Source organism: Bacillus rossius, chromosome 3 (genome assembly GCF_032445375.1).
Source record: "Bacillus rossius redtenbacheri isolate Brsri chromosome 3, Brsri_v3, whole genome shotgun sequence".
NCBI lineage: Eukaryota > Metazoa > Arthropoda > Insecta > Phasmatodea > Bacillidae > Bacillus > Bacillus rossius.
In genome coordinates this window covers 27,542,416-27,569,599 of record NC_086332.1, presented here as the reverse complement: position 1 = coordinate 27,569,599, position 27,184 = coordinate 27,542,416, and the positions used below count along the sequence as shown (strand labels likewise).

The window sequence follows — 27,184 nt, the reverse complement described above, 5'->3', positions numbered from 1 at the left end:
GGTGTATGGTAGAACTGACTCAACTTGCAGTATCATATCTGCTATAGTTGCATACGTTGCTAAACATTGGGACGAAATGCAAGTGTACACGTGTGATGCTGATGGTGACGTATTAACGAGCGCGCAATCCTACACGAGCGATATGATGAAACCCACTACCTACGGCTCAGCTTCTGAGCTTATGGCTGCTGGAAAAATCTTTCCCTTCATTTTTGAAGTGTATGAGAACGGTATACTAAGAGGTTCCTTTGGCGATGCTGGGCAAAAAAAGTGTTTACGTTTTACCGGTAGTTACTTAAGCGGCCACTAGGCGTAAATACCGCGCCGATATTTCAGAAATTAAACCATCTAAACCGTCTAAAAGAATAAATAATGAACGCGAATGGGTAATACGAAAAACTGTTGCTGTACAAGAATCAGAACCGGAAAAAAAAGAAAAGAAAGATTTGTAATAATAAAAAAATTCTCTTAAAAAGAAAAACAATTTGTCAAATAAGAAAATCTAATAAAATAAATCAATATGCCCACGTTTCTACAAAAATAAGTGAAATCCCACCAAAAACATTCTGTAAAAAAATTAGCCAAGTCTCGATGGAGCTGCTTGTTTATCTCTAAAAAGTAATGAAATCTAGACAAAGTCGTGCCAAGTCTAAGGTTCCTTACTGCGATTTCTTTATTATTATAGTTAATGTTGTGTGACTTGGCCGTTGAAGGGTACACAAGGGTACAAAACCAGGTGCTCCATGACACAATTGCACCAATCTGTCGCCAGAACCGCTACCCAATGACGATGGAAAATTGCCACTCGGAAAACGTTGATTCAATAACCAGTCAATTGTAGGCTTGATAAAGCTGCGGAATTCAATAATACTTATGTGTAGGCGAGCCTGAAACAAACAGTATAAAAAATTATTGCCAGTACAGACAGACTTCTAATGATTGATTGAAGTCCGTATGTACGTCTATTTTATGTTAGATCGGTGGTCGATTTGACGCTCCAAAAAGAAGAGAGCTGAAGTCAGCATTGTCAATGCTGAATGAATGTGTTGCACAATCAACAATAGCCTAAAATGAGACACTAGCGTCCAATTACCAATACCAGTATGGGCTATTATCTCGCTTAACAAACAGATATAACATTACGTGTAAACAAAATTGACTTGTACCCACTAACGTATAAAGAATGTTCAATGGCCAAGTCACACAACATTAACTATAATAATAAAGAAATCGCAGTAAGGAACCTTACACTTGGGAAGACTTTGTCTAGATTTCATTACTTTTTAGAGATAAACAAGCAGCTCCATCGAGACTTGGCTAATTTTTTTTACAGAATGTTTTTGGTGGGATCTGTTATTTGATTAGAAATGTATAAAAAATCACATCTTCGTATGACAATACTGTAAGTTATAAATCGGTAACATGTGCACAAAGTTAATTTGAGGATACATACGGTTTGCAGAGCTTCAGAAAAACGGGAAGCGATTTGAAAACTACTCAAGATATCCGAGTGGTGCCTGTTTACGAAAATCATTCAAGAATAAGCTGAGGGCGGATGAGTGGTTTCTGTTTGTTTCGTTTTTTAAACTGTATTCTTAGAAGAGTTAAAAGGGCCAAAACGCGTGTTTTCAGAATAATAACTGTCAGGCGTGAAACACCCGGTACAGATTCTTGACACATTAATCTTCACCGCTCCGCCATGTAGTGTTACGGTCTAGGCTCCACTCTCACAGCTGTCCTGTGCACGACGAGAAGACTGCGCGCCAGTTCAGAGGCGGCACCGCGCTAGAAGCACCAGCAAGCACCGCATACACACCGCTGACAAGGCGGGATACTTCTCACGGTACCTGCCTTGTGACGTACAGGCAGTGGCGGCTCTAGCGGGTAGGCCAGGCCCGGGCCTACCCAACTTTTTCAAATTTAAAAAATGGAAATAATACCTTTTATAAAAAAAACACAATTAATTTTATTTTGAAAACTATAATATAAGTATATCCTATTTTCATTACATACTGTAATCGTTTGCAATGAAATGAAACTATACATTCACCCGCAGATATTTATTTTACGTTAACTTGGTGTTATAATATCCAACTTATATTAACCACAAGTTTAATCCTAACGATTAATTCCGAGACCTTTAAAGGTATTGAGATGTATTTTATTTTGAACATACAATTATGCGTTTATAACGATTCTTATGATAAATATAAATACTGGACTTCAGAGAGGAATAAATTACCAACAGAAAGTCACGAAAACTCACCGTTTTGCATATGAATTTAAAAAAAATTGCCCGGACAACTGTTTGTCACGGGGGGGGGGGGGGGGGGGTTTGCAGCCCCCAAGTAGAGCCCGGACTCCCCGTGAATGAATCCTGGAGCCGTGGAGCCGTGTGCCCCGCCTCGCGTGAGTTTAACTTTGTTTCGCCATAATTCCGTTACTGTCATATTTAGGACGCATTTCTTATACTGTGTTCGTATTACACCTGGGTAATCTAATTTGCACAGAGACGTGGGCAAATATTTATTACCCTCGTACCACGTGTGAGAGACTTGGGCTGGGTTGCAGTCAGGGGCGTACCCAGGGGAAGGGGGGGGGGGGGTTAGGGGTTCAAACACCTCCCCCCCCCCCTTAACACCAAATCTTTAATTTAATTTCTTTTTCATCACTTAAACAAATTTCATATTAAAATTAATAAAAATTTTACCATTACAATATTTAAATTTAAGTACCGAAAACTGCTAAAATAGCACTATTTTACACCTTAAAATCCAAATTTTCCCAGGGGAGGACCCCCGGACCCCTCGGCTTTAATACGGGGGGGGGGGGCATGCTTCTTAAAACCCCCCATACACAAATCCTGGCTACGCCACTGGTTGCAGTACCCGAGTCAGCACACAAACGACAGGCCGCGTGGGACGGGACGCGTGGCCGGCGGATGCAGGTCAAGGCGAGGCCTGCGCGGCCGGGTCGACGCACAGAGCGGCGCGCGGAGTGTCCTCGCTCGCCGCGTGTTCCCCCGCGAGCCGAGACACTTCTGCTTCCCCATACACATGCGCCATTGCGAGATCTGCACTCTTTGTCACGGGGGAAAAAATATTCAATAATGCCAAATAAGAAATACAAAAAAAAAAATTAAAACATAATGTCGTACAGACGAACCCAACGATGAAACCAAAACAGGTATTATGGACAACACAGACGAACACGTTCAAACTTGAAATTTCAAGACTGCACATTAATTCCGTGGAAGGAATTTAGCAATGAAAAAGAAAAAAAAAATAACGCAGAAGAACACAGTGGGCGAACGACGACGGAACAGTATGTAATTGCAGACACACAAATCATACCTGGACAAACGCAGCAAACATAAGGACATAACGATGACAATAAAAAAAGGTATTACGGACAACAACAACAACAACAACAACAACAACGACGAACACAGTAAGTAGGCTTTCCTATGACAAACAGCGTTGGGTCCATTTGTTCGGCATCAGCTGATTTAGGCCTGTTCTCTGTGGGTTCATGATTTCATTTTTATTTCCTAATTTGCATTCTTGAATTTTTCCCATGACAAACAGTGTAAATCTGCAATGGCGTATGTCCCAAAAAAAATTGTATTAAATAAAAATTCTCAATTTCATGGATCATTTAAAGAAAATACTTTCAATACAACAAACACGATTTTTTTTATAAATTAAGTACAAAAATATAATTATATTAAAAAAAATCGTACTTGAACTGTTTATGTATACATCGACGTGCAATCAAAATAGCGGACTACTGTAGCCGCCATCGAGTGCGGTCGTGTTTTTGTGGGCTGGGTCGTTTTTAGAATAATCTTGGTTAATATTAAGCAAACATATCAGTTCTGAACGTTTCTTATATAAAATGAAATTACTACAAGTCCAAATTTACTTATTTTGTGGCTAAACGGGTACCCCCAAGACTAAAAAAACAAGAAAATAAGTAGGTGGATCTTCTTAAATTTACTCTTCGGATCAAATCGAGCTGCGAATTAGAGCGAGTTTGTTTGCAACGAGTGGAATCGCAGGCGATCCGCTGGTTACTTCGCTCAATGTAACGGAGCCTTTACTGTCGAGTGCGCGGGGCGAATAATTGGTGGAAGGAACTCGCTCGCGTTGTTTTTAGCTCAGCGAGTGTCGTAACTCTCCTACATAATTGCTCACTCTTATGACATACCTACTGTGTAATGGCGAATGTCCAAAACGACATCTTAAATCAATAATGTCCGCAGGCTTTCACGGCCACTGTCTGAAGTAGCTTAGCTTCTGGGTTTTAAGGCTTATTAGGCCCTCGGCTACGAGAATAAATTTCCGATGCTAACACATCTGTTGGCCGTTTTCAGAAACACAGGGCAAGAATGAGAAAAAAGTTCAACTGTTGTCCGTAGGACAGCGCGTCAGTCGAACCTTTCCTCCTCCCCACCTCCCACCCCTCCCGGGGTCTAATCTTTATCTTTGACACCAAACACTCGTGTTGATACCCGATTCTCAGAAATGCTGAGCTCGTCCCATCCCTGGTTGTCGTCCTCTACGTTGTTGCCAAACTGCAGACGGAGCGATAGAGTTGGAGTGCAGTCTACGGCATTTTCGGCTCTGTCAAAATGCCAAAGTGGCGCAAATTTATTTATTTAGTTATTTAGTTATTTATTTATCGTCTTCATTGGTGGCGAAGTTAAGGCGGTAAGCCTTTTCTTACACTTAACCACTTTTCTGAAATTACATCAAATAGTGGAATATTAAAAATTAAGCATTATATAAGCAGATGTTGACTAAATATTAAGAGAAAAAATTAAAATTTTAACTTAATGTTCAAATATTAACTATTACCAAAGATTCAACCATAACTAATTTAAAGTAATTAAAAATTAAGCATAGACATACATAAAAAAGGGAAGTGATTAAACATACAGCAAATAGTATTTAAAAAAAAAAAAGTGCTACTACATTAAAACCAGTCACTCGCACATTCACACACAGATTCAAGCAATAGGGTAGCGCCGATGATTAGCAGGTGTTACAAAGATGTTTTTTCAGCCTGTACTTAAAGGAAGCTAGATTTTTTGTTTACCTTGTCGCTTGGTCTAGACAACCAACCTTTTTTTTTTATCAAGAAACTGAATAACGGTGTTAAAAGTAAGAAATCGTTGGCAAATTTGGTACAGACATCAAGAGTGGAGAAACACGGGTGAGTTAAAGCAACACCTATTATTTAAAACAGACAAATGGGTAAAGCTCTCAGGAACATTGTATTTAAATGTCTCTTAATGCGTAACAAAAAAGACACATTTCCGGAGAACAATCGCATATCCAAAAAAAATTGGTTGTCTGTAAAGTCGGTTTACGGACGATAGTTTAACGTGACGTCATAACAAAATATTGATGAAATGATTGCATACTTTTATGAATAAAATTGAATCATTTTTATTGAATTATCACTATTTTGTATGGATACAAAGAAGGAGTGAAATTAAATCTACAATTTAATTGATAAATTTACTTTTATTTGCACTCATTAATTCAAATATGTTTATTACTTTAACGAAGAGATTATTTTAACTATAACTTTTATACATGTTTGCTATTTAACTTCTTCCAATCTGTGTTATTCTGTTAAGGATAGGACGATGATAGGAAAAGTAAAAGTAGGAAACGAATGTGAGTGTTTCAAGTTTAATGTGCCTCGAAAAAGTTAAATCGATGATTGTTCCGATCGAGTGGAATAGAGATATATGCGGCGCAAGCGTACAATGAGCGTAACGGGACACAGCGAAACGGGACAATGTGCGTTACGGGCCTTTTTTTCGTGCGTGCAGCCGGCGTTCATCGATTTATTAGACGTTGCCACGTCAAAATAATTTATTCACGACTAATAAGTAGGGCCATGAAGTTCGCGAAAAAATTCTAATGCCCATTAGACCGCAAGAAGGTATGCCCACGCCAACGGTTTCCTCCTTGTGACTGGTGGCCGCCTGCAAGAGAAGACAGCCCTATTTCACCGTGCCGTTCAGAACTCTATGTTACTCCGCACCTTCAACTTTGATATCGATTCATATCAAAGTTGAAAAGTCAAAGCCCATAGAAACAAACACCTACTTCTAACATATACTTGGTCGGTTTAATGCAATATTTAAATGTACTCTGAATATTAAAATTTGAGTATAGGGTAATAAATTACTTACGGATTCTAGGGCGCCAATTTACCTTCATAAACTGTATATCATTGTCCTGTCCAGCCAAATCTACCATGAAATATAAATATTAACTTTGTCAGATCTATATTATTAACCACTATCTGGCCAGGTTTCATTACAACCATATGAATACAAATTCCTGCATCATAGTCGATCAGCATATCTTAACACATAAATACTTATTTACATAACGTTTTAAGATAATACTAATATAAGATTTGATATTCCGATTTCCATCGGTGGAGATTAGCCAGTTTCAGTTTGTGATAAATTGAGTAGGTTAATATATATATATATATATATATATATATATATATCATATAATTAAGTCAAACAATATTATGCTGACTAAGCTCAGTGTGAGTAAAGCAATTGCAAGAATCTCTTTCTCTCTAGGGTACTCTAATAGGCTTTTAGTTAGTATAGAAATGAACTGAAGATTGACATTAAAATTGGTCAAACAAAGCATTCAACAAGGCAATTTAAGTTAGTTCAAGACAAGTAAATATGAAGTAATATGGGAAGGAATAATATCAATGTGTGGAGATGGAATTGGGAATATCACAAAATTACATAAACACTTTCAAAGTAAACATTTACATACACAATACACTAACTTGAGTACACACCGTTTGATGATACATAAAATTGGACAATAAATTAATCAAAGGATAAATCGACGATTTTGTACGATGCTGTTCAAACGTCACGTACAAAAAGATGCGTCGCTGTACAAGCTGAGTTGAAACAGCTCACAGAACGATGGAAGAAAGTGGAAATTGCAAATATTTTCTTAATTCCTAAATGTTACTATCCGATTTCTACTTTCCTGACAATAGGTAAGGAAGTAATTTCTAAATAGTGTAGCAATGTGCCCACATGAGGGCTGTTTAATATAATTATGTTAATATAAAATATGTAAATATATGTAACTATAGAGAATATTAGTTCAGTTATAACCAGTTATTTGTGTGTTTTGCACGAGTGTTCCTAGAGAATTCCTTTCGTTTTGGTACTTTTAAATGGTTTCAACCAAAAGTTTGCAGTAAATGTTATTGAGTACAATTTAAACATGTTTTCAATTTAATGATAGGCCGATTCAGGTATATATATATATATATATATATATATATATATATATATATATATATATATATTAATATCTCTTTCATATTTTTTAAACAAAGGCATTTTTAAAATTTTACATTAATGTTACCTAAGCTCAACTCGTTAACGGAAACAATTTTTTACTTGTTTTCATTATTGTCATTATTTTCATTATTACTACATACAACTTGTCAAACGTTTTAACACAACTTGCACCAAACCCTATGCCTAAGCGTTTTTGAGTTATATTTTTTTCCGCTCACCCATTTGGTAGTATTCCTCAAAAAATTAGCGACGATGTTTCGGTGGCGTGTGACGTAATACGTTAATGGCATAATCCACGAACTTTCTTAATATTTGTCCTATTAATTCAGTACTACATATTTTAATATTCGTTCGAATGAAAGTCATTAATAATTTTCTGTTTACACAAATACGTTACATTGACTTCCTTTATGTCCCCAATTCCCCCCTATCCCATCGCCGGTTAAATGTTTTTCATGAACAAACCTTAAACGCAATGTATTCAATAAAGAACAAAATTATTTCATGCATTGCCATAGATAAAATTTATTGCAAATATTTTTTGAATTGAGATATTTAAGATTGTATCTCACTTTGAAAGATGGTGCATAGAAAAACTCGAGTCAGTTGAAAATCTACAAAAGAAAAAGGTCATTCCACAGTGCGTCACTATAATTAAACTGCTTAGTACACCTTGTATTGAATGCCTTACACTTGTATAACTAATTCATGTCATTTTGGATGTTATTATATTACCCGAAGTAACTAATAAATCCATTTATTTATCTCCATATCTTGCCTGGACCGCTCATATAACTGGAGGCCGCACAGTGGGGCCAAATCCGAATTCCCTGGCCAAAAGTCAAATAGGTTTGACAGTTGGCGCGAATGATCGTACTCGGGGGTTTTCGGGGTCGCTGAGTTCAAATCCATTGTTGTTACATCGAAATTCGAAATATTAACTTCGAAATTACTTCGAAAACGGCGAATATATGCCTTTGACGCAGAAAACTGTATTTGCTGGGTTTCTGAGGTCCCTAATTGTACATCTTTGAATGTTACGTCAAAATTTAATAACATTACTTCGAATTTTAATCAAAATTTCTTCGAAAATACCACAACATTGATAGTAGCGTTAAAAAATTGTCCCCTGAATGATTTCGAGGTCGCTGAATTCAATTTGTTTATTTTTACATAAAATTCGAACTAGTTACTTCGAAACTACTTTGAAACAGCCAAAAAGAAGCGTTTGACGCAGAAAACGGGATTTGGTTGGGTTCCCAACAAAACTGATAGCAAATCTGTTAATGTTGCTTTCAAAATTCGAGATGACTTCTCCGCAATTTGTTCGGAATAACTTCGGAAGTGTCAAAACATTATTTGCACGTAAAAAGTAGAGCCTCGGGGTTTTTGAGGCTGCTTAATTCAAATACCATAAAACTTATTTTTAGCTCGCAGTTTTTACCTTTAAATGTGAAGTGGTCATTTGGAAATTGATTTGAAATATTGAAAAGCATAAGACTGACGAACAAAAACCGGATGTGATTAGGCTGAAGGCAGTGATTGCAAATTTCGACAGGAACTTTTCTTCTCCTCTCTGAACGCTGTCCAGCTTAGATTTAAATTTAGAGACCTCGCGGGCTACATCCTTTTTAATTTGTGCTCGTACCTTCTCCGATTTATCTTCTATGCCCGTGGCTCGCTCGACGAAGGTAAACGCGTGATAATGCTTTAAATTTCACATTGTTTGCACTTTAATGACTTTGTACAACTCAATCCTAGTTATAGAAAACATTTTGACTCGTAAAAACGCAGCCTACTAGCGTCATGCGCGACCTGCTCATTGCTACTGTCAAACGACAACTGAATCCAGGCCCTTGCAAAAGGACAAACAAACAACGTTTCTCTGTTCACTCTTAGCTGAGTTTCGAAGTAAACAAACACCGCTGTATCACTGACCCGCCGCGTCAGCAAGTGATAGGCTGAATTTATCTTGCGCGCCGAGCACAGGTACAGTCGGTAATAAAAAAATAAGGAAAAAGTAATATCACAGAACGCCCGCGCAATTCACGCCAGTACGCAAAAGCAAACATAGATGTTTTGTTTATTACATTATCTATAATATAGTATTAACATTACGTAAGATAATATTATGAAAGAGTTGCAATTTGGTGTTAAGAAATAACAAAGGTATTGTTCTAATAGTTCAGTGTTTTGAAATTTCAATGGTTCCACGTTTATACATTTTGTGTTTGTTAATTTAATGATTATGACGGAACAATTACATGCATTTAAGTGAATAGAAATTACAATAATGCTGCCAGTTATCAATATCTTATGCAACAAGCATGTAGGTACTTATTACGCATTTAATTCTGTTAAATTATATTTGCAATAATAAGTGTGTGTGTGTGTGTGTGTGTGTGTGTATAAATATGCTCGGTTATACCTTACTGTTTGTAAATAACTTTTTCCGTTGAGAATACGAAATTTCATGCTATATTGCTGTTTCATAGTTTCGCTAGTGTTTTGCTTATCATATTTTAACCAACATTTGTGACTTTTTTTCATTGAAATACAATTTTGAGAACATTTACTTGTGGCCAGTGGCGGATCCAGGATTTTGGTTTGGGAGGGGCTTGACCCAGCTGAGGCTAGGCTTTATCAAGGCAAACACTAAAACAATAGTGGACCCAGATGCTTTTGTAGGGGGCTTGAGCCCCTTAGCCCCCCCTCTGGATCCGCTGCTGCTTGTGGCTAGAGTCGTTAACCTATTCCGTTTTGTTAGTTCGAAACTTTTAAATTTCTTCACTAGTCGTCAGCAACTTTGCGTAAGTTTGGAAATATTGTCCTGATTCCAAACGATAGATAAGGAAGTATCAAATAATAGCGTAGCTGTGTGCACAAATGAAATAATGTACATAGGCCCTATCTTAAAATATTTAAATAATGTAAGTTTTGTCTGAACCAATTATATTCGTATTGTGTACGAGTCGTATAAAATTTACTTTCATTGGGTACTATTAAATTATTTCAACAAAAATTTTGTACCTATTGTTCTTGAGTACAAGTTACAACCTGTTATGTACAATTTAATAATAGGCAAATCATGAAATAATTTATATATATTTTTTGGATTCCTAAATAATTTATTTTTAAGAAATAAATGCATTTTTAAAAGTTTACAGTAATTTTACCTAATATAAAATAGTTATCGAATTATTTTTTCCACATAATTCCACTATTTCACATTAGCTTATTACTTTATATATCTTGTCAAACTTTTTCAAACAACTCGCACAACATCCTAAATCTGTGCGTTCTCGAGCTATATTTTTCCCACTTTGCCAATTGGTAATATTCCCCTATAAATTAGTAACAATGTTTCGGTGGCGTGTAACATCATGCGCGCATAGTGTAAAGCCCGTATCAGACGATGGAAAGTTTCGTTTGGATTCTGCTAGAAGCTTCCAACAAAACTGCTAGCTGACAGCTAGAAAGGTATGTTTCTCTGAAAGAAACTATCACACACACGGCCTAATTCACTCGTGGTGAAATTTAATTGAAATGAAATTAATAATGTTCAAAAGCCATCACGTTTTAAAAATATATAAACTATGTTTTATCTTCTACCTACAACATATCTCGTAATTTTAATATAGGCCTATGTCTAACTATACGATGGTCCAACTAGTTGAGTATTTAAAATTCACTTCAAATACTCTTATTAACATTCATAAAACGATCGAAAATGGGTGAGCATTTACATTACAAGTTTCAACAACAAAAGTTTTCGAATAATGCTTGCCGTAACTGCTTAGATTTCATTAGAAATTTATGTTCACCATTATTTTCAAACAATCAAAACATTTCAGTTCCTCCAAAGTTAATTACAGATTTAAAAACTAGGGGCATTCATTCTGATTGGTTAAAATATTCATCAAGTACGAAACCATCCACATAAATTCGAACACGGCCGATTAAAAAAACATCCATGAAAACGGACAGCGCTCTGCTATTTCAACTCCTAAACCATCATACTAGCTGGCATGGATGACCTTCCAAAGAAACTGCCATCGTGTGATACGGGCTTAAGTCGTGAACATTCTTACTTCTTTTTTCTATTAAAATTGTACTATATATATATAATATACACACCACCTTCCCTTCCCTGTGTCAATGCTTATCATAAATAATACTTAATTAAAAAACACTGTACTCAATCAAGAACACGGCTATGATGAATCAAGTAAAGTTTACTGCCATTTTTTTTTTTGCATTAAGAGTTCTGAGGTTGTATTTCACTTTGAAAGATGGCGCATGGAGTGACTCGAGCCATTTGAAAATCTGCAAAGAAAAAATGTCCTTTCCAAACTGACATTATAATTGAACTGATTAGTACATATTTTTGTATTGAATGTCTTACACTTTTAGTATAACTAATTCATCTCATAACCATGTATATCTGACGAATAAATTTCAGATGTTGCTTAGCATTAGGCCTATAGTTTTAAATTTAACCAATAAATACATTTATTTATTTACAGTTTTTGGGCGTTTGTCTCTTCCCTTTCCCCCTCCAGACGGACCCGTACAAGTTTGTAGTTAACAATATCTCGATATCAGACATATCATTACTACTTATCACAATATGTAAAAAAATAACTCTTACAGCAATGTAAAACATAAAACGATTCTAAGCAAATACAAAAGACGATAAAATTATCGAAGCAAGAAAAAAACCATTGCTTTTCCTTCATAAACTTATTTTTTTATTTGTTTTTGAACTTCAATCGATAACCTAAGTAATGAACGCAATGACTGATACAAAAATTTTATTGGTGTTTATTTGGTTAATTGTTTGGTGTAAGCTGTAAGTTTTCGCGATATCACACACATTTGACTTGTTAATTAGTTCATTATGAACTCTTCTCATTACCCGTTGCAAATTACGACCTCACACAAGATTAGTAAAAACTATTTTATATGCACAACGCCCCGTGCCCAGTATCGCTCGGAACTGCCACTTGCCTTTCAGCAGTCTAGCCCTCGGCCGTGCAGGCTCGTGACTGAGCTGTCCCGCTACAAGGACATCAGGCAACGCTGTTCTGTGCATTCCCTACCTTCCACCCCTCCCTCCAACCCGTCCACACATTATCGCAAGCGAACAGACTAAGTGATTCACCACCACCGACAGCGCGTCATGTTACAGTCTGGCTCCATTCAAACAACCATGGTGAGGGGGCAGAGGGTGAAGGCGTGGCGAGTCCAAGTAGTGCTTCTCTTTGGCGCGAGAGGGCTGCACTGCACGGTATTTGAATGTTAGATCTGTTTGAAGAATGCAAGCCTTTATCTTAGCATCTCCAGCAAGTAATTGAAGGAATTAAACTTCAGAATCCATGAATATATGTATTCGTTAAATGCTGAAGAATACTCTGAGCTAAAGTTTTTCTAACATTTTGATACATAACTCGTTTTAATTTAGTGTTGAAAGTTGTTGATTCTCAACTTGAAAAAGGAGATTTACAGAGGCATTTAAAACTAGATATTTTTACATTTTAAAGCACTATTTAAAGAAAATCATTATCTCATGGCATTCCATATACTTTATTCTTAATAAAAATAAAGTTTCTACAAGAAAATTTTTCACCTGCTTAAAGCTGGAGTTTCAGCAAAGTATGAGTCAAATAACAATTAAAATGCTTAAAAAATATATAAAAAAAATGCTAATAAATTTTTTTGTTAAAAGAACATACACTTTTAATGTAAGAAACACTTGAACGCAAGGCAAGCATTATCTGAGCACATTTAACTTAGGGATCAATACCCCTTAACCGTGTCCTTGGCAAATAATTCACCGACGTTTCGGTCGACATTGCAGTCGCCATCATCAGGGAGCAGTTACCTACAATTGTCATCATCAGGGAGAAGTTACCTACAGTAGGTAACTGCTCCCTGATGATGGCGACTGCAATGTCGACCGAAACGTCGGTGAATTATTTGCCAAGGAAACGGCTACAACCCAGAAGCCAAGCGACATCTTAAATCAATCTTATCCACTTCAAGAACCATTCGATGAACGTATGCTTCTTACAAGTTAAGCGTGAGATGGAGAGATTTTGTCGTACCAGTTTGGTTCGTAGGATAAACACAATTGAAAACAATTGCGAAACTTGCTGTCCATGCACGCAAGGTTTCTTTCATGCTAATCGCAGTCGTCCTTCAAGGTCGGGTTGTTAAAAGAGCCCCGGCACTCAAAGCAACACACACGCCGGTTCCTTACGTAACAAAACGGAAAAGTCCGTCCCGCGCGAGCTCACTGTAATCCAAGAATAGTGTGGTCTCTACTCAGAGGTGCCTACAGGTCATAACATCCGCAGCTCCAGACCTCACACAGTGCAGTGCTGCGACCCAACGTTCAGAGCTACGAGAAATAGTGCAAATAGTACACCAGAACACTACCGATCACATTGTGAAAATTGTTTCCTCTCACATTCAATCATTATATCTATTAGCACCATAAATTACCAATATTGTAATCCTTTTCTTTTTAAAAACATATACTAGAGGTTATTTAACATTAATTTTCCTCTCATTTATTTCATCATTCCATGTGTTGGTTTTCATAAAATACTGAGAATCATATCCAAATGCACTGGAACTTCTGTAAAAAAAAAAAGAGTGGAACGAATGTTACAAAAATTAAAAACCTACTGTATATATTCCTATGAATTAAAGCTCATAAAACCGAAACCAAACCAGGTTAGGTGACGGGGTGGACAGCCCTAACGCTAGGATGGACACTCGGCGATATTATTCTGCGATGTTTTTCACTGCTCCCTTCCGCAGAATGAGGGCGAAGGGCTAACCCGAAACCTGCATCCGGGAGTTTTCCATTCCGGCCGGAGTTCAACCAGGGATCCTTGGCGCTGCAGTCAGAGACTCTACCTGACCCAACAAGTCGTATCCATCTTGGATACCACACTGAGGCATTGTGTGAGGATTCCATCTTATAAATATAGTGTCCACCACAGTATTTTTTTTTTTGGGGGGGGGGGGGGGGGGGGAGAGAAATCAGCTAAGAGTGTTAAAAACATAAATAATATGTATTGATAGTTTTTCTACACATAACTTCTTTTCTTGATTTGGCACAACATGTTTATATTATGCAACCCGACATTTTATATGAATGCCGGCAGTTGCATCCTTTGATCTGTTCTACAATTTTTCTCCGGTTAGGACAGACAAGACAGTGCGAAATCACAAGACTGGTTGCGAGAACAGACGAATGAAACAACTATTTAATTAAAAAAATGGCCGCTCATAATACGTGGCTGCTAGAGATTCAATTTATGACGAATCTAACACAATATTTACTCACTTGCCATTAGGATTCTATCTCAAATCACGGATGTATTTTTATTCAATTAATCAAACTATCTCGTGCCCTCCGAAGACCGATGCAATTCCCTGGAGGTCGTCGTTTACGCTTTCAGGTCCCAGCACTGATTCAAATACCAACCGTGACCCTTCGAAGGCTGAACACGTCAGTACGCCTTCGAGGCTGCACTGAGACCAGTTTACTCTCCGCACATTTGTCCCTTCGAGAAGACCACTTCGGTGACCCGGACTCTCCCGGTCCACCAACCAGCACTCGTCGGACAAATATAAGCCCCGCCCTCGCAGCCAAATGTCATGCATGTGGGCAGTTTTTTTATTGTGATCCATTTGAATTTTTTTTTTTTAAATATTTGTTACATATATTCACTGGCGCATGAATTTCTTGGATCAGAATTAATATTTGTGTGGTATTTTAGAAAAACTAAAAATCGTTTTCTTAACATACGACTAGCCTTGAAATACAGCTCCCCCACTGGCCAGGAGGAAAGAATGAGACGGGTCAGTCACCCTGTCTGGTACCGCTAGCTCGGGCGAGGCCCTAGAGTAGCGGGACGTCCCGCGTCAAGGGACAACTATAGAAGGGTTCTGTTCGGCCCAGCCGTAGTGCATAGTTTGAATTACTGACTATTTAACAACAAATATTAAATTAAAACACATTATGAATCCATTGATACCTTTATCACATCCATAACAACAAATAAAATAAATGGGCCTATTACAAACAATAAAAATTATACCATTGAAATTTTCTACTAATGTTTTTTTTTAACTATGGTAGAATTTAATTGTTTTCTCTAGAATTTGTTTTCTATTGATAAGTAAACAATTTTTTTTTTTTTTATATTTTAACAATCGATCACGCTAATATAGCGACTCGCTAATCCTACTCGGACAACGGTCTTAAAGATGGAGGAATCTATTATTGTTTCTTGTTAAATTTTAAATCCATTGACCATTCATATGCTAAGCCCAAAATAATAATATTCAGTCAGACATTAAAATATTTATCTCGATGAAATGCCAACATGCATCTATCTGGAGTTCTGTGACGTAGAAAATGCAGTGGAACAATGAGACAGTCGTAGTGAAAGGTTTGACACGCCATCTATACATTCGTGTAGGAACTTTACATAAATTTACACTTCAAAAGACAGTGGTACGAATGGCTAATAGCTAACTTGATTGTAAAGGCCTTTATTCATGTTAATTAGTGCCTACCACTTGGCCACACGCCAAGAGACTTCCAGAGGACAGGTGGCGTATTTATTTGTCCGTTACACACAAAGCACGCACTTGCTTCGTAAGCGATTAGTGTTTGTGACTCAGCTACGTCTATGCTACCAGTGCCGAGTTTTAAGTGCTTATTGACGTGACAACGTCTAAGAAATCGATGAACGCCGGCTGCACGCATGAAAAAGTGTCCCGTTACGCACATTGTCACGTTACGCTGTGTCCCGTTAGGCTCATTGTACGCTTGCGCCGCATCTATCTCTCTTCCACTCGATTGGTACAGCCATCGATTTGACTTTTTCGAGGCACATTAAACTTGAAACACCCCCATTCGTTTCCTACTTTTCCTATCATCGTCCTATCCTTAACAGAATAACACAGATTGGAAGAAGTTAAATAGCAAACATGTATAAAAGTTATAATTAAAATAATCTGTTCGTTAAAGTAATAAACATATTTGAATTAATGAGTGCAAATAAAAGTAAATTCATCAATTAATTTGTATATTTCATTTCACTCCTTTGTATCCATACGAAATAGTGATAATTCAATAAAAATGATACAATTTTATTCATAAAACTATGCAATCATTTGATCAATGTTTTGTTATGACGTCACGTTAAACTATCGTCCGTAAACCGACTTTACAGACATACAATTTTTTTTGATAATAACATGAAGCGTTTGAGGTATATAAAAATTGTTTAATATTGTATTTCGTATGCCTTTCAAGGCACTAACATAAAATGAAAAAGATTTCGTTATGTCAAATAGATAGGGACAAGATCATATGGTTAAACGCGATGGAACCGAAATAACAAAGAAAAGCATGTGAAAACACCGCATAAACGTCAAATCATAGAAAGAAGCAATCTTTTAATGTCTGAAACTCAAGGAATGTCATTTCCAGACAAAAAATTGTACATAAGTGCAAGGATCAGAAAAGTTTATTTAATTTATTTTATTGTGCATCTCTTATTAAATTACTTTTTTAAGCCACAAATGCTAAGTTATTTATTTTTATTTTTCTGTTTTAGACCAATTTATAAATGAAAATGCAGCATAGCTACCACTATTTTGGTGGAGTGAAAATTACAAAATAGCTTTCATAAAAATACAAACAATAACATCGAAATCTTCTGTTTAAAAAAGGAAATTGGTCTAAAATTGAAACCATAAAATATTGTATTTACAAATCGGAGATCATTTGCCATATTTTTGACAAAAACTTGTACTTAAACGAGTAAATTAAATGCTAAACAGATGACTGAAGGAATATTTGCATGAAACAAATGAAGGACAATAGCTCCGAGCTGGTGAGCTCAGGACACCGGGTTCTGTTCCTGGACAGGTCGGGGATTTTCCACTTGTGGAGAATTTCTTTCCAATTTCCTTCCCGGATTAAGGACTGGTAAATGATTCCTCAACATGCCCTGGTGTACGGGAAGCCAAAGAAAAACGCCCAGGGAAGCATAAAACTGAATCATGCGCGACCTGGAGAGAGAGAGAGATCGGAATGTGGCATGACATCAACTTGATCACGCACATCCATTCACCTCCATACAGCGGAAGGCAACTCCTAGCCATTGCAGAATCACCCGGCCATGGAAATACCAACAGCGCCGCGGCTTCCACCACCCCGACGTTACTTGACTACACCGTGCTGACACGAGCATCAAGGAATCATCATCATCATCATCATCATCATCATCATCATCATCATCATCATCATCATCATCATCATCATCATCATCATCATCATCATCATCATCACCATAATTCATACAAAACAACGGGGTTTAAACAGAAAAATTTCATAATTATTTGCCTCAACTTTCCGGCGTCATACTGGTCGGAAAATTTTAGGAACAAAGAGAACCAATCAAACGAAAGCGACAGGACCACATGCAAGGTTTTAATTATAAGAGGTGGGGGAGGGGGGTTTAAGGAAAACAAGAAGAGAAGGAAAATTGTCCTCTGTTTGACTGAGTACAGATAAGAGCTATATCACTCGGCGATTTTTTTTTAAACTTGGTAGATAATACAAACGTGGAAAGAATTTTCCTTACAATTATGACGTATTTACTTTGGTTTCACATGGGAGATAAAAAAATGCACATGGCAGTTTTGTGAACAGTATAGTTAAGTGTTAAATTAGCTTTATTTACGCTCATGTATATCCCATAAGTATGCAAAAATGAAGTAAACAATATTACTTTTGAACTAGTAATATTTATTTATTTCCATAAAAAATTTAAAATCAGTTATGTTTGTGTGTATTACTTAACCCCCTCCCACTTCTCAAGCAGGATAGGAAAGAAGATTTACCTTTAACAGACGCATCGAAATGAAAATTCTCACTAAGCAGTCATCTTGACATTTTGGGAAATACCCTCACCCATAAAATTTCATATTTATCTTGAAATTCCATGGACCGATGCATTCTTACATATAAAACCAAAACGCATACAAGGTTCAATATTTATAGTAATTTACTATCAAACAAAGTATAGTACCTTACTTAATCAAATATTGGATGGCCACTATTTTAATATCACTTTAATATTTACAAAAAAACTATTTGTAGAACGTAAAAACAATTTAGAAACGCAAAATAAAGATAATTAAACTTCTTCTGCTGCATATTCAATCAATCAAGTCGTTATATTTAATAATTTATTTAAAAATAGTTTAACATAATCAAAAAAAATTCTTAAATTATTTTACCACAAAAATAAAATGAAAATACTTTAACATTAACGATGGTCATCAATTACGGATGCTGAAAATGTAAAAATATAATTATATGTATGTTATATATTATTAAGTACTTAAATGAAATTTATTAGTAATCAACTTTCATCACTTAGGTACAACCTGGATACGAATCCCGTCCAAACTAAAATAGAGGAAGAAAACATCATGACCTAGCACCATGTCATCACGAGTCTTCAGTGGTCTGGATCTCTAACACATTGCATTCATGTCGTAGAGGGGGGAGGGGGGTGACAAGATGGGAGAGCTTCGAGAAGTTACCCAGATGGTTCAGAGCCATCTATGATCAGGGAGTTCCCCCACCGTCTTGAGCTTAACTGCAAAACCATGAGTGATCGTCTGGAACCTACGTGCAGAACAGTGCGTGACCGTCTGGAGCCTACGTGCAAATCCGACCATGGCCGTCTGGAGCCTACGTGCAAAACCGTGCCTGAACAACTCTTTCTTAGCCGTTACAGTCTGGGTCATGAAACATGCCTCAAGTACTCGTTTCCCAACTGTCACTTGCAAGGTGATGTTTGCTTACAATCACTTGACAACCACATATAAGTTGTTTACGAAAACCTTTGACGGTACAGCTTTGGCATAATGGTACTCCAGACCACCGGTACTATTTTGGGACACGTTACATGACCACCTGATAAGCTGAATTTCAAGATATGGTCATCACAGCCTTCTTATTACCCAATTTATGGTTGTTTATCCTATACTTTGGGTAATTATATATATATATGGGTATACTTTGGGTAAATATATATGGGTGTCGTATTTTAACAGGAAACTACATAATCATATAACATGTGCAAGCGCATTTACTGAGATTTTTGAGCACCTAATATTTCCAAGTGGTAAGGGGCCCGCTTTCAGGGGAAAAAAAAAGGGAGTAGGTGAGACGGTAGAATATATCTCATCCCCCTCCCCCAGAAATTAAAAACAAAGGCAATTCCCACCCAAATAAATCAATAATAAACAAAACTTCGTCCTTCTTAGCCATAGGCCTTCCAGGGGGTAATAATTTATTATGTTCTACTTATATAAATTTAAATGGTAAATTTATTTTTATTATATTTAATACTTATGAATTAAACATTTCACACTGTCATTAACTAAACACAATATAAAACAAATTAGTTAATAAAATAATACATATACAACACAAAATATTACTATATATACATAGCTAAGATGGTACGTATAAACTAAATATACAAACAATTTAATATTTTCCCATATACTCTTCAAATAATTTCGACAAACATTGTGGAAATTGTTAAAAGTAATGGAAGTAAATTGGAATTAATTAATCACTATATAACAATCGTATCCTAATTAAATAAAACAATTAAAATAACAATTTAAAATTACGAATGATCGATCATTTACACCAGCAAAATAAATAGTTTGAAAACAAACAGCGGGCAAAGTAGTTATATCCTCCCCCCCCCCCCTCCTCCAGAAATGAAATTCTGCGCACGCTCTTTGACCGGCTGTGATTTTGTACTGCCCCGCCTCGAAGTGCCTTTCGCGCGCACGCCCGCGCGACGCAAGACCTCGCCTCGTAACGCACCGTCGACTAACCAGATGCGATCAGAAAATGCGCCATGATCCATCCCGGGGTGACGAATGCGATTCCCTCGAAGGAGGGTCGACATGCCGCCATCGATGCCGCGCGCGAGAGTACCCGGTATCCATGACGACGACGCCGCCGCCGGCGGTTCCGCGATCCTCGGTCGCCGCGAACCGCCTTTCGGCGGGTGGGTGGACCCTGCGCTAGACCACGGAGGTGTTGCATGGGCGTCGCAACCCGGGGGGGGGGGGGGGGGGACGGGGGGGACACGTCCCCCCCCCCCAATAATAAAAGTCTTCAATTTCGTCCCCTCCAATTATATATTTAGTTTCGTAGTTATATTAAAAATATGATTTCTGTGATAATACAACCCATATGTTGCGCATGGTGCATTTAGTCCAATCGTGGTAATGTGAGCACTGTGTTCTTACAAATTTGTTCTCTGAAAATATTTTTTGTAAAAAATAAATTATATATTGCAACCAACTATAATTAGAATATTTAGGAAAGAAAAATGCCTAAAAACCACCTTTTTGCACCTTCAAACCCCAAATTTCCCCGGGGAAGGACCCCCGGACCCCCCGCTTTTTTCCCAGGGGATGGATATTCCTCAACAACTAAATCAATTGCAGTCCCCCCAAAAAAATATATCCTTGCGACACCCATGTTAGGTGTTGAACATGCTACACCTGTTCCCTAACCGTATTCCCAGCCTGTCCCTTCTTTTTAGGGAACGGATGTTGGTGTCCTACCCGTCGCCGATATGCTGGCCCAAATTCCGCGCATGCGCAGAGCTCACTTTTTTCGTTCGTTGATTGCGTCTGTATGGCGGACTCGCGTCTGGCGCCAGTAACACGTATACAGTCAACTTTGTGATCATCGGAGGACGTACCAAGCGTGTTGGTGTTCCAGATAATACTTTATGATAGCGAATCTATCCTGGAAAACATTTTGTACACTTTAATGGTCATAACAAGAAATAATCGCAACTTAAGAAGTACTTAAGCAAATTAGAAATGCGGTTATATTTTTGTACGATGGTGCTGCTACCTTTAGTATTTTTGCCGTATGCTAGAATGGGTTGAAACCAGTTTCTAGCCTCGCGCAGGGCCACCGTTTATTAGAACGGTTGCCGATTTTGTTTCATTGCTGGGATTCGGTTTTGGACACGTTCTGGAATACGGCCCGCGAGTTATGTTCCGATTGTGTCCCAACAAGGTAGTGCTTATTCGCTACCTTATCCGAAAGACTTGGAATACACTCGCCCTTAGTCTATGGAATGGGTGTGCTTGTTATATGAATAAAGTTCCAGTTTCTACGGTTAGCAATCAATTGGCAGTGACGGCCCTAGACTTTGCGGGGCCCGGCACCATTTACTTCTGTGGGGCCATTATATTTTGTAGTAGGTCCTTAACAGGGGACTTGGGATGGGGGGTATTTTATACCCCGTTGAGTAAAAAAAGTGTCCCCCCCGCCCCTCGTGGGCAATATTCTGGAAAAATGTATAAGTAAACTTTTTAAAACCATGGTTTTAAACCAACCTGTAATTTAACCATCGACGATGGTTTAACTTTTTTATCTAAAGAAATTTCTATATACTTACTAAAATGCTAATACATTACGTTTACATATATATTGAACAGGGTAGGGTGCTACAATTTAATGACAAATGTTTTACATTACACGTGCGCTGGAAAAAAAAAACGGCGCAGGGCTCTTTGCAGTTGGTCAGCAAAACAAACCGCAGCTGTATTTAAAAGTTTATTTAACTGCTTGAAATTAACTCCTTAGAAAGAATCTAGAAGTGCCATCATGATGTGGATATTGTTGAATGTTGTTAACAACATGTCAGCAAGAATTAGTGTTAAATCTTTTTCTTATCATATTTTTAGTGTAGGAAACATAATTATCTTTGGCCGAGGTCGCAGATCATAAAAAAATATATATGCGAGTATGCGAGCGCTAAATTATGTCATTACGCAAGTACTTAAGTATGCAAGTGTGTAAGTGTAAAGTGCATAAGCTGCGTCATTTCTACCACTCCCTTGCCGTCTCCTCAACCGGTTCCCCCACCACGTACCTAACTATTCCCCTTATACGATCGGAATTTTTGTAACGTTCGAAAATAGTAGCTCCCACAGCAAAAGTTTCACTTAAAAGAAAAGAGGGGGTGGGGTTTTTCATCCATATGGGAAAGGAAGGGCAGGGGATTGTTTTTATTTTGACTTCAATTATTAACATGGCAACGAATGCGCGACAAATCTACTCCCTAACGTTTTACCGCCATTCTAAAAATAAAATAAAAAAGTGAGCCAGTCTTTAGGCCGCTTGCAGAGACAGGTAAGTAAAAACTAAGCAAAAACTTTGCAGGTTAATCAAATGGAGAAATACATTACTTTGCCTCAGTTCACGACTGTGCAAGCCGGTATTTAAGTATTTGCCAGTAATGTGTATCAAGGCTTGTAACTACTCGTGAGAGAGCGACGTAAACAAGTTGTGTATTTATTTTTTTAAATAAACAAATGTTTCACCCTGCTACTTGTGGAGGCTCATAACACAAGCAGGCGTAAGAGGAAAATTGTTTATTTTAGCAGTGTTGGTTCGATTATTGTTGGGATAGATGGAAGCGTTTCGGCGACCAATGGGTACAAAAAAAAAGTTGGGAAAATATTTATTTTGTACACCAAAATCACGTGTCATTTTTTCCAAGATTTGTGCTATTACAAAATAAAGCATGTGATGTCCGCCTCTCTGAGACACACACGCGCGATTGCGAAAAAATTGAATTTTTTTAGCATCGAAATACAATTAGTTATATCAATATTATAAATTCCTACAGAGCTTGTCTTTTTAAGCATGGAATACTTACCTGAAAAGTTAAATGCGTTGACTAAATGTACTAAACTTAGCCCAGTTATTTACAGTTTGTACACGAATTCAGTGACGTAAACTTATCTCCAATTAAAACATTGTTAATAATTCTTCAAGCATCCGTTTTTTTTTTCGAACTTAATTTCACGTGTAACAATCATCGCTCTAGTTAAGAGCACATCGCACATCGCACAGGGGAAGTTAAAATAACGCTGACAGCTTAAACCAAAAATCAAGATGGAAAGTTATCCATTTCACAGCATGCTTCAAACATAAAGTAAAAACAGAACTATTAATAATCGTTATGGCGTAAAGAATATTATTATCGAAGGATTTTGAAAGATGGACATAGATTTAGTACTGTACTTAAAAACAATAACTGCACACTGTTAAAACTAGTTTACGGTAACATATTGAAGAAAACACTTTTTTATATTTTAAGTGTCTTTTTTACAAAGCACTATAATAAAAGAGGGGGGGGGGGGAGAGGGAGGAAGAGGGAATGAGAAAGGGTAGGGGAGAGAAATAGAGTGAAGGAGAAAAAGAAAGATCGGGAAAGAGAGAAAGCTAGATGAAAAGAGAAAGGGAAAGCGAGAGAAAGAGATGGCGTGAACGAGAGAGAAAGAGCGAGAGAGCCTCAATCAGCGCTGCGCCACTGCAATGACGACAGAGCAGCTAGAAGCGCGCCCTGCCGACATCGCCTCAATGAGACGACGAGTCGTAATGGCGGGAGCGGGCTGACGGCGCCATCTCTGCTGGCAAACTTATCCGCCGAGGTATTTCCCCGGACGCGACTAGCATCCGGCTCCGCTGAGCCGCGCTACACCCGGGAGTCCGCGCCGTCCCCGCATCACCGTCCCGACCAACCACGTACCTACGTATTAACCTTGGAAGGTCTTTGATCCGACATTCCGTGATCCGGCACCAATCCAACCTACCGAGTTAAAGTTTTTTCCTGTTGGATTCCGGCGCGCTGCCAGCTTCTTAAGTTCGCTCAGTGTTTATCCTTTCTATCGTTTCTTTATTTCACTATAATGTTTCCTGTTGTCTAACGGGCTACATTTTACATTTAGCATTCCCGTTAGAACAAATTTGACATTCGATAATCCGGCATATCCGTGGGGATCCATAACTTTATATTTTTGCTAGATATTTTGATTGAATCAATAGTATAACTATAGTTGATATTTCTGTAAACACCCCCACCCCTCCTACCCAGGTATAGAAGACCATGCCACAAGATGGTAACGGTCAATGAGGGCATATTTCCGATTTGTTTCAACTTTAATTATTATCATGTCTCTTCGCTAGTAATGGGAATTGCTTCATGACACTTTATAGCTAACACATTATTCTTGGACTCTTTCATTAGACGAAAATTAAATTTTAAAGATAATTGATTAATGTTTTAATTTAAAAAATCTGTGGAATATTTTTGTAGATCTTTGTATATAAAAACTGTAATTTGAACATAATGGTATGAGTGCTCTGTACGAATACTTAGAGCGCAAAATTTACATCACGAACATGATGCCAAAAATAATCAATAAACAAATGGGCATAGTGTTCTTTACCTCCAACGTACAGAGTTTATAAGTGGTTTTTATGCTTCAATAAATGTTATTGGATGGTTTTGAGAACCTTAACGGGCAATTTTATATTTCAATACTAGTATGAATTGAGCAAGGAAAAGAGTTTTATACCATATTCAATTAATTGTTTGAATGTAGCATTTGTAGTGAATTTCTTCATTTTTTTTAGGATATCGTTTATAATTAAGTAAACAGTTTTCCCAAAACCATGGAATATATCAGGTTTCTATACTTTTTAAAAACTAAATGTTTATTGATACGTATGATATCCTAGAAATAAAGAGTTGTTCAACAAAGGGAACATACATACCTACATTTAATTCAAACTTTATGCCACGCGATTACATCCTAAGTTTGGAATATAAATAATACGCATTGACGTTTCTCTAAAGCATTAAATAAATGTTTGTTAAATTGGTAAAATCATTTGCAAATACATACTCTTAGTTATATTACGAATTTAATTAAAATCGCGAGCAAAATAACAAATTTATAGAATCATTATAATTGACGATATAACCCCCTAAAGTGTAATTGGTCCCCACCACCATGGAATTATCATTGTTTTATATGATTTATTATTGAACTATAGTAGTCCAAATTATGATAGTAATGACAAAATCAAAAATGATAATTCCACTCCCCATCTCCTTTGGTATAGAATTCAGCACGTAAGATAAAGAGATTAAAAAACTTGTTCACAAGGGTGACCTTTTCGCTTTCAGTCCACCAATCAATGACTTTTGATTTCAACATGAGTCAAAATCTAGGTCCTGCGGTTCGTAAAGCCATAAACATTAATCTTTACTGCATGCTGTGGCTAATGTTTTTAAAATTCAAGATTACGGAGATGAATTCCTTCTGTCACGGTTCCACGACGTAGATGGACTGTGTGGGGTGACGAAATAAACATTGGTTAACATCCCATAGACGTGGATGAAGTTAAGAGCTGATGAGCGGTAAAGACGTGGGTTCGAGAAGCGACATAATTCTCCGTGAAAAGAGGAAGTACTCAGCGAAAAAAAACCAACAGGTGCATGGCAACGTCCTCCACGTTAACCACCTGAGGTGAAATCTTTGTTTCCCCCCGCCGGACCGCCCTGGTGAGAGGATGCGTTCGTTGCAGTGGATTTAGTTCCCCGAAGTGCAAGCCATGCTTACATTCCGTGACTGACGCTGATGGTGAGCTAACACAACACTTAAGAGACTACCCTCACTCTAGCTTGAAGAAAGAGAATAAATACAAAATACCCACAGAAAAAAAAATCATGACTGCATGGCCGCCACGCAAACGGGATGCAGTTATACGTCAGCTCACTAACGACGGTTGCAATTTTTTTTGACAAGCAACATGATAGCTAAAATATGATACATAAATTAGCGGTTCGATGGGGCTTTAGTGTTAATGCTAACTAATACAGTACAATTACCTGTGAAGTTTAAGTTATGTTGTTTTCAAATTTATATAAACCTGAATATTCATTTTCTAGCAGTGTTACGTCGCTTCAGAATAGTATCTGTAACGTGCAATTGACGTATCCGTAGCCACAAGACCTCGCCACACCCAATTGTTTGGTGTCACCATAGATGTGCAATTGAAACATAAACGGCGCCAAATAGCAACGTAATTACTCCATTCCCTTCCTGTTCGTTACACTTTCCATAGCACGTTTTTCGTTATGTTACTTTTCGTTATGCTCTGATGATGTCATATCCTCTACCGGCAGTAGAGAATTTTCACTTCAAAAAAATTGTTAATATTGAGCTACAAATGCGATCTTGTAAAACGGCCTCACGAAGGCTCTCATACGTCACACGATTATTAATATTTACTTATTATTAACATTTTCAGTAGTTTTCCTTCATGGTTGTACTGCCATGTTTTCTGAAGACGTGTTCTTGAAATTCCATCAAACAATTTCATCACTATCGCGTGATAAAAAAAAATAGCCAGTCATGGGGACTGTCAACAGAAGTGAAAACTTAAAACTTTGTTTTTTAATGTGTAATATGACATCATTTCTACGTCAAATGTACGTAAGAAAATGATTTTGGTATTATATCAGTACGATGATATCATTTATCCTTAAATCATTTTTTAGTCACAACAGATGTCAGTGGTATGTAAAAATTCATTACCTAGCTATGAATTACCAGTGATGTCAGACCTAGGTCATGTATTCACGTGGTCAAATTAACTTCACTTACTGCTACTACAGCATGTCGGTGATGCGAACTCACAGGATTTTACCCATACAAAAAAGAGTCCAACACGCACATGATACAGTCGAGTATGTACAATGTATTAGTGTATATATGCGTATACATGTACACAGGCCGCTGCGATTCGCCAGTCTAGCGCAACACGTCACTAGCATGTCGGTGACGCGAACC

The 27,184-nt window shown here is 37.4% G+C and overlaps 1 protein-coding gene across 5 annotated transcripts in view; it reads right to left on the bottom strand.

The window, feature by feature from the left end:
- LOC134530424 (uncharacterized) overlaps positions 1-27,184 on the bottom strand; it is a 170,824-nt gene that overhangs the window by 58,801 nt on the left and 84,839 nt on the right. The window lies entirely within an intron of this gene.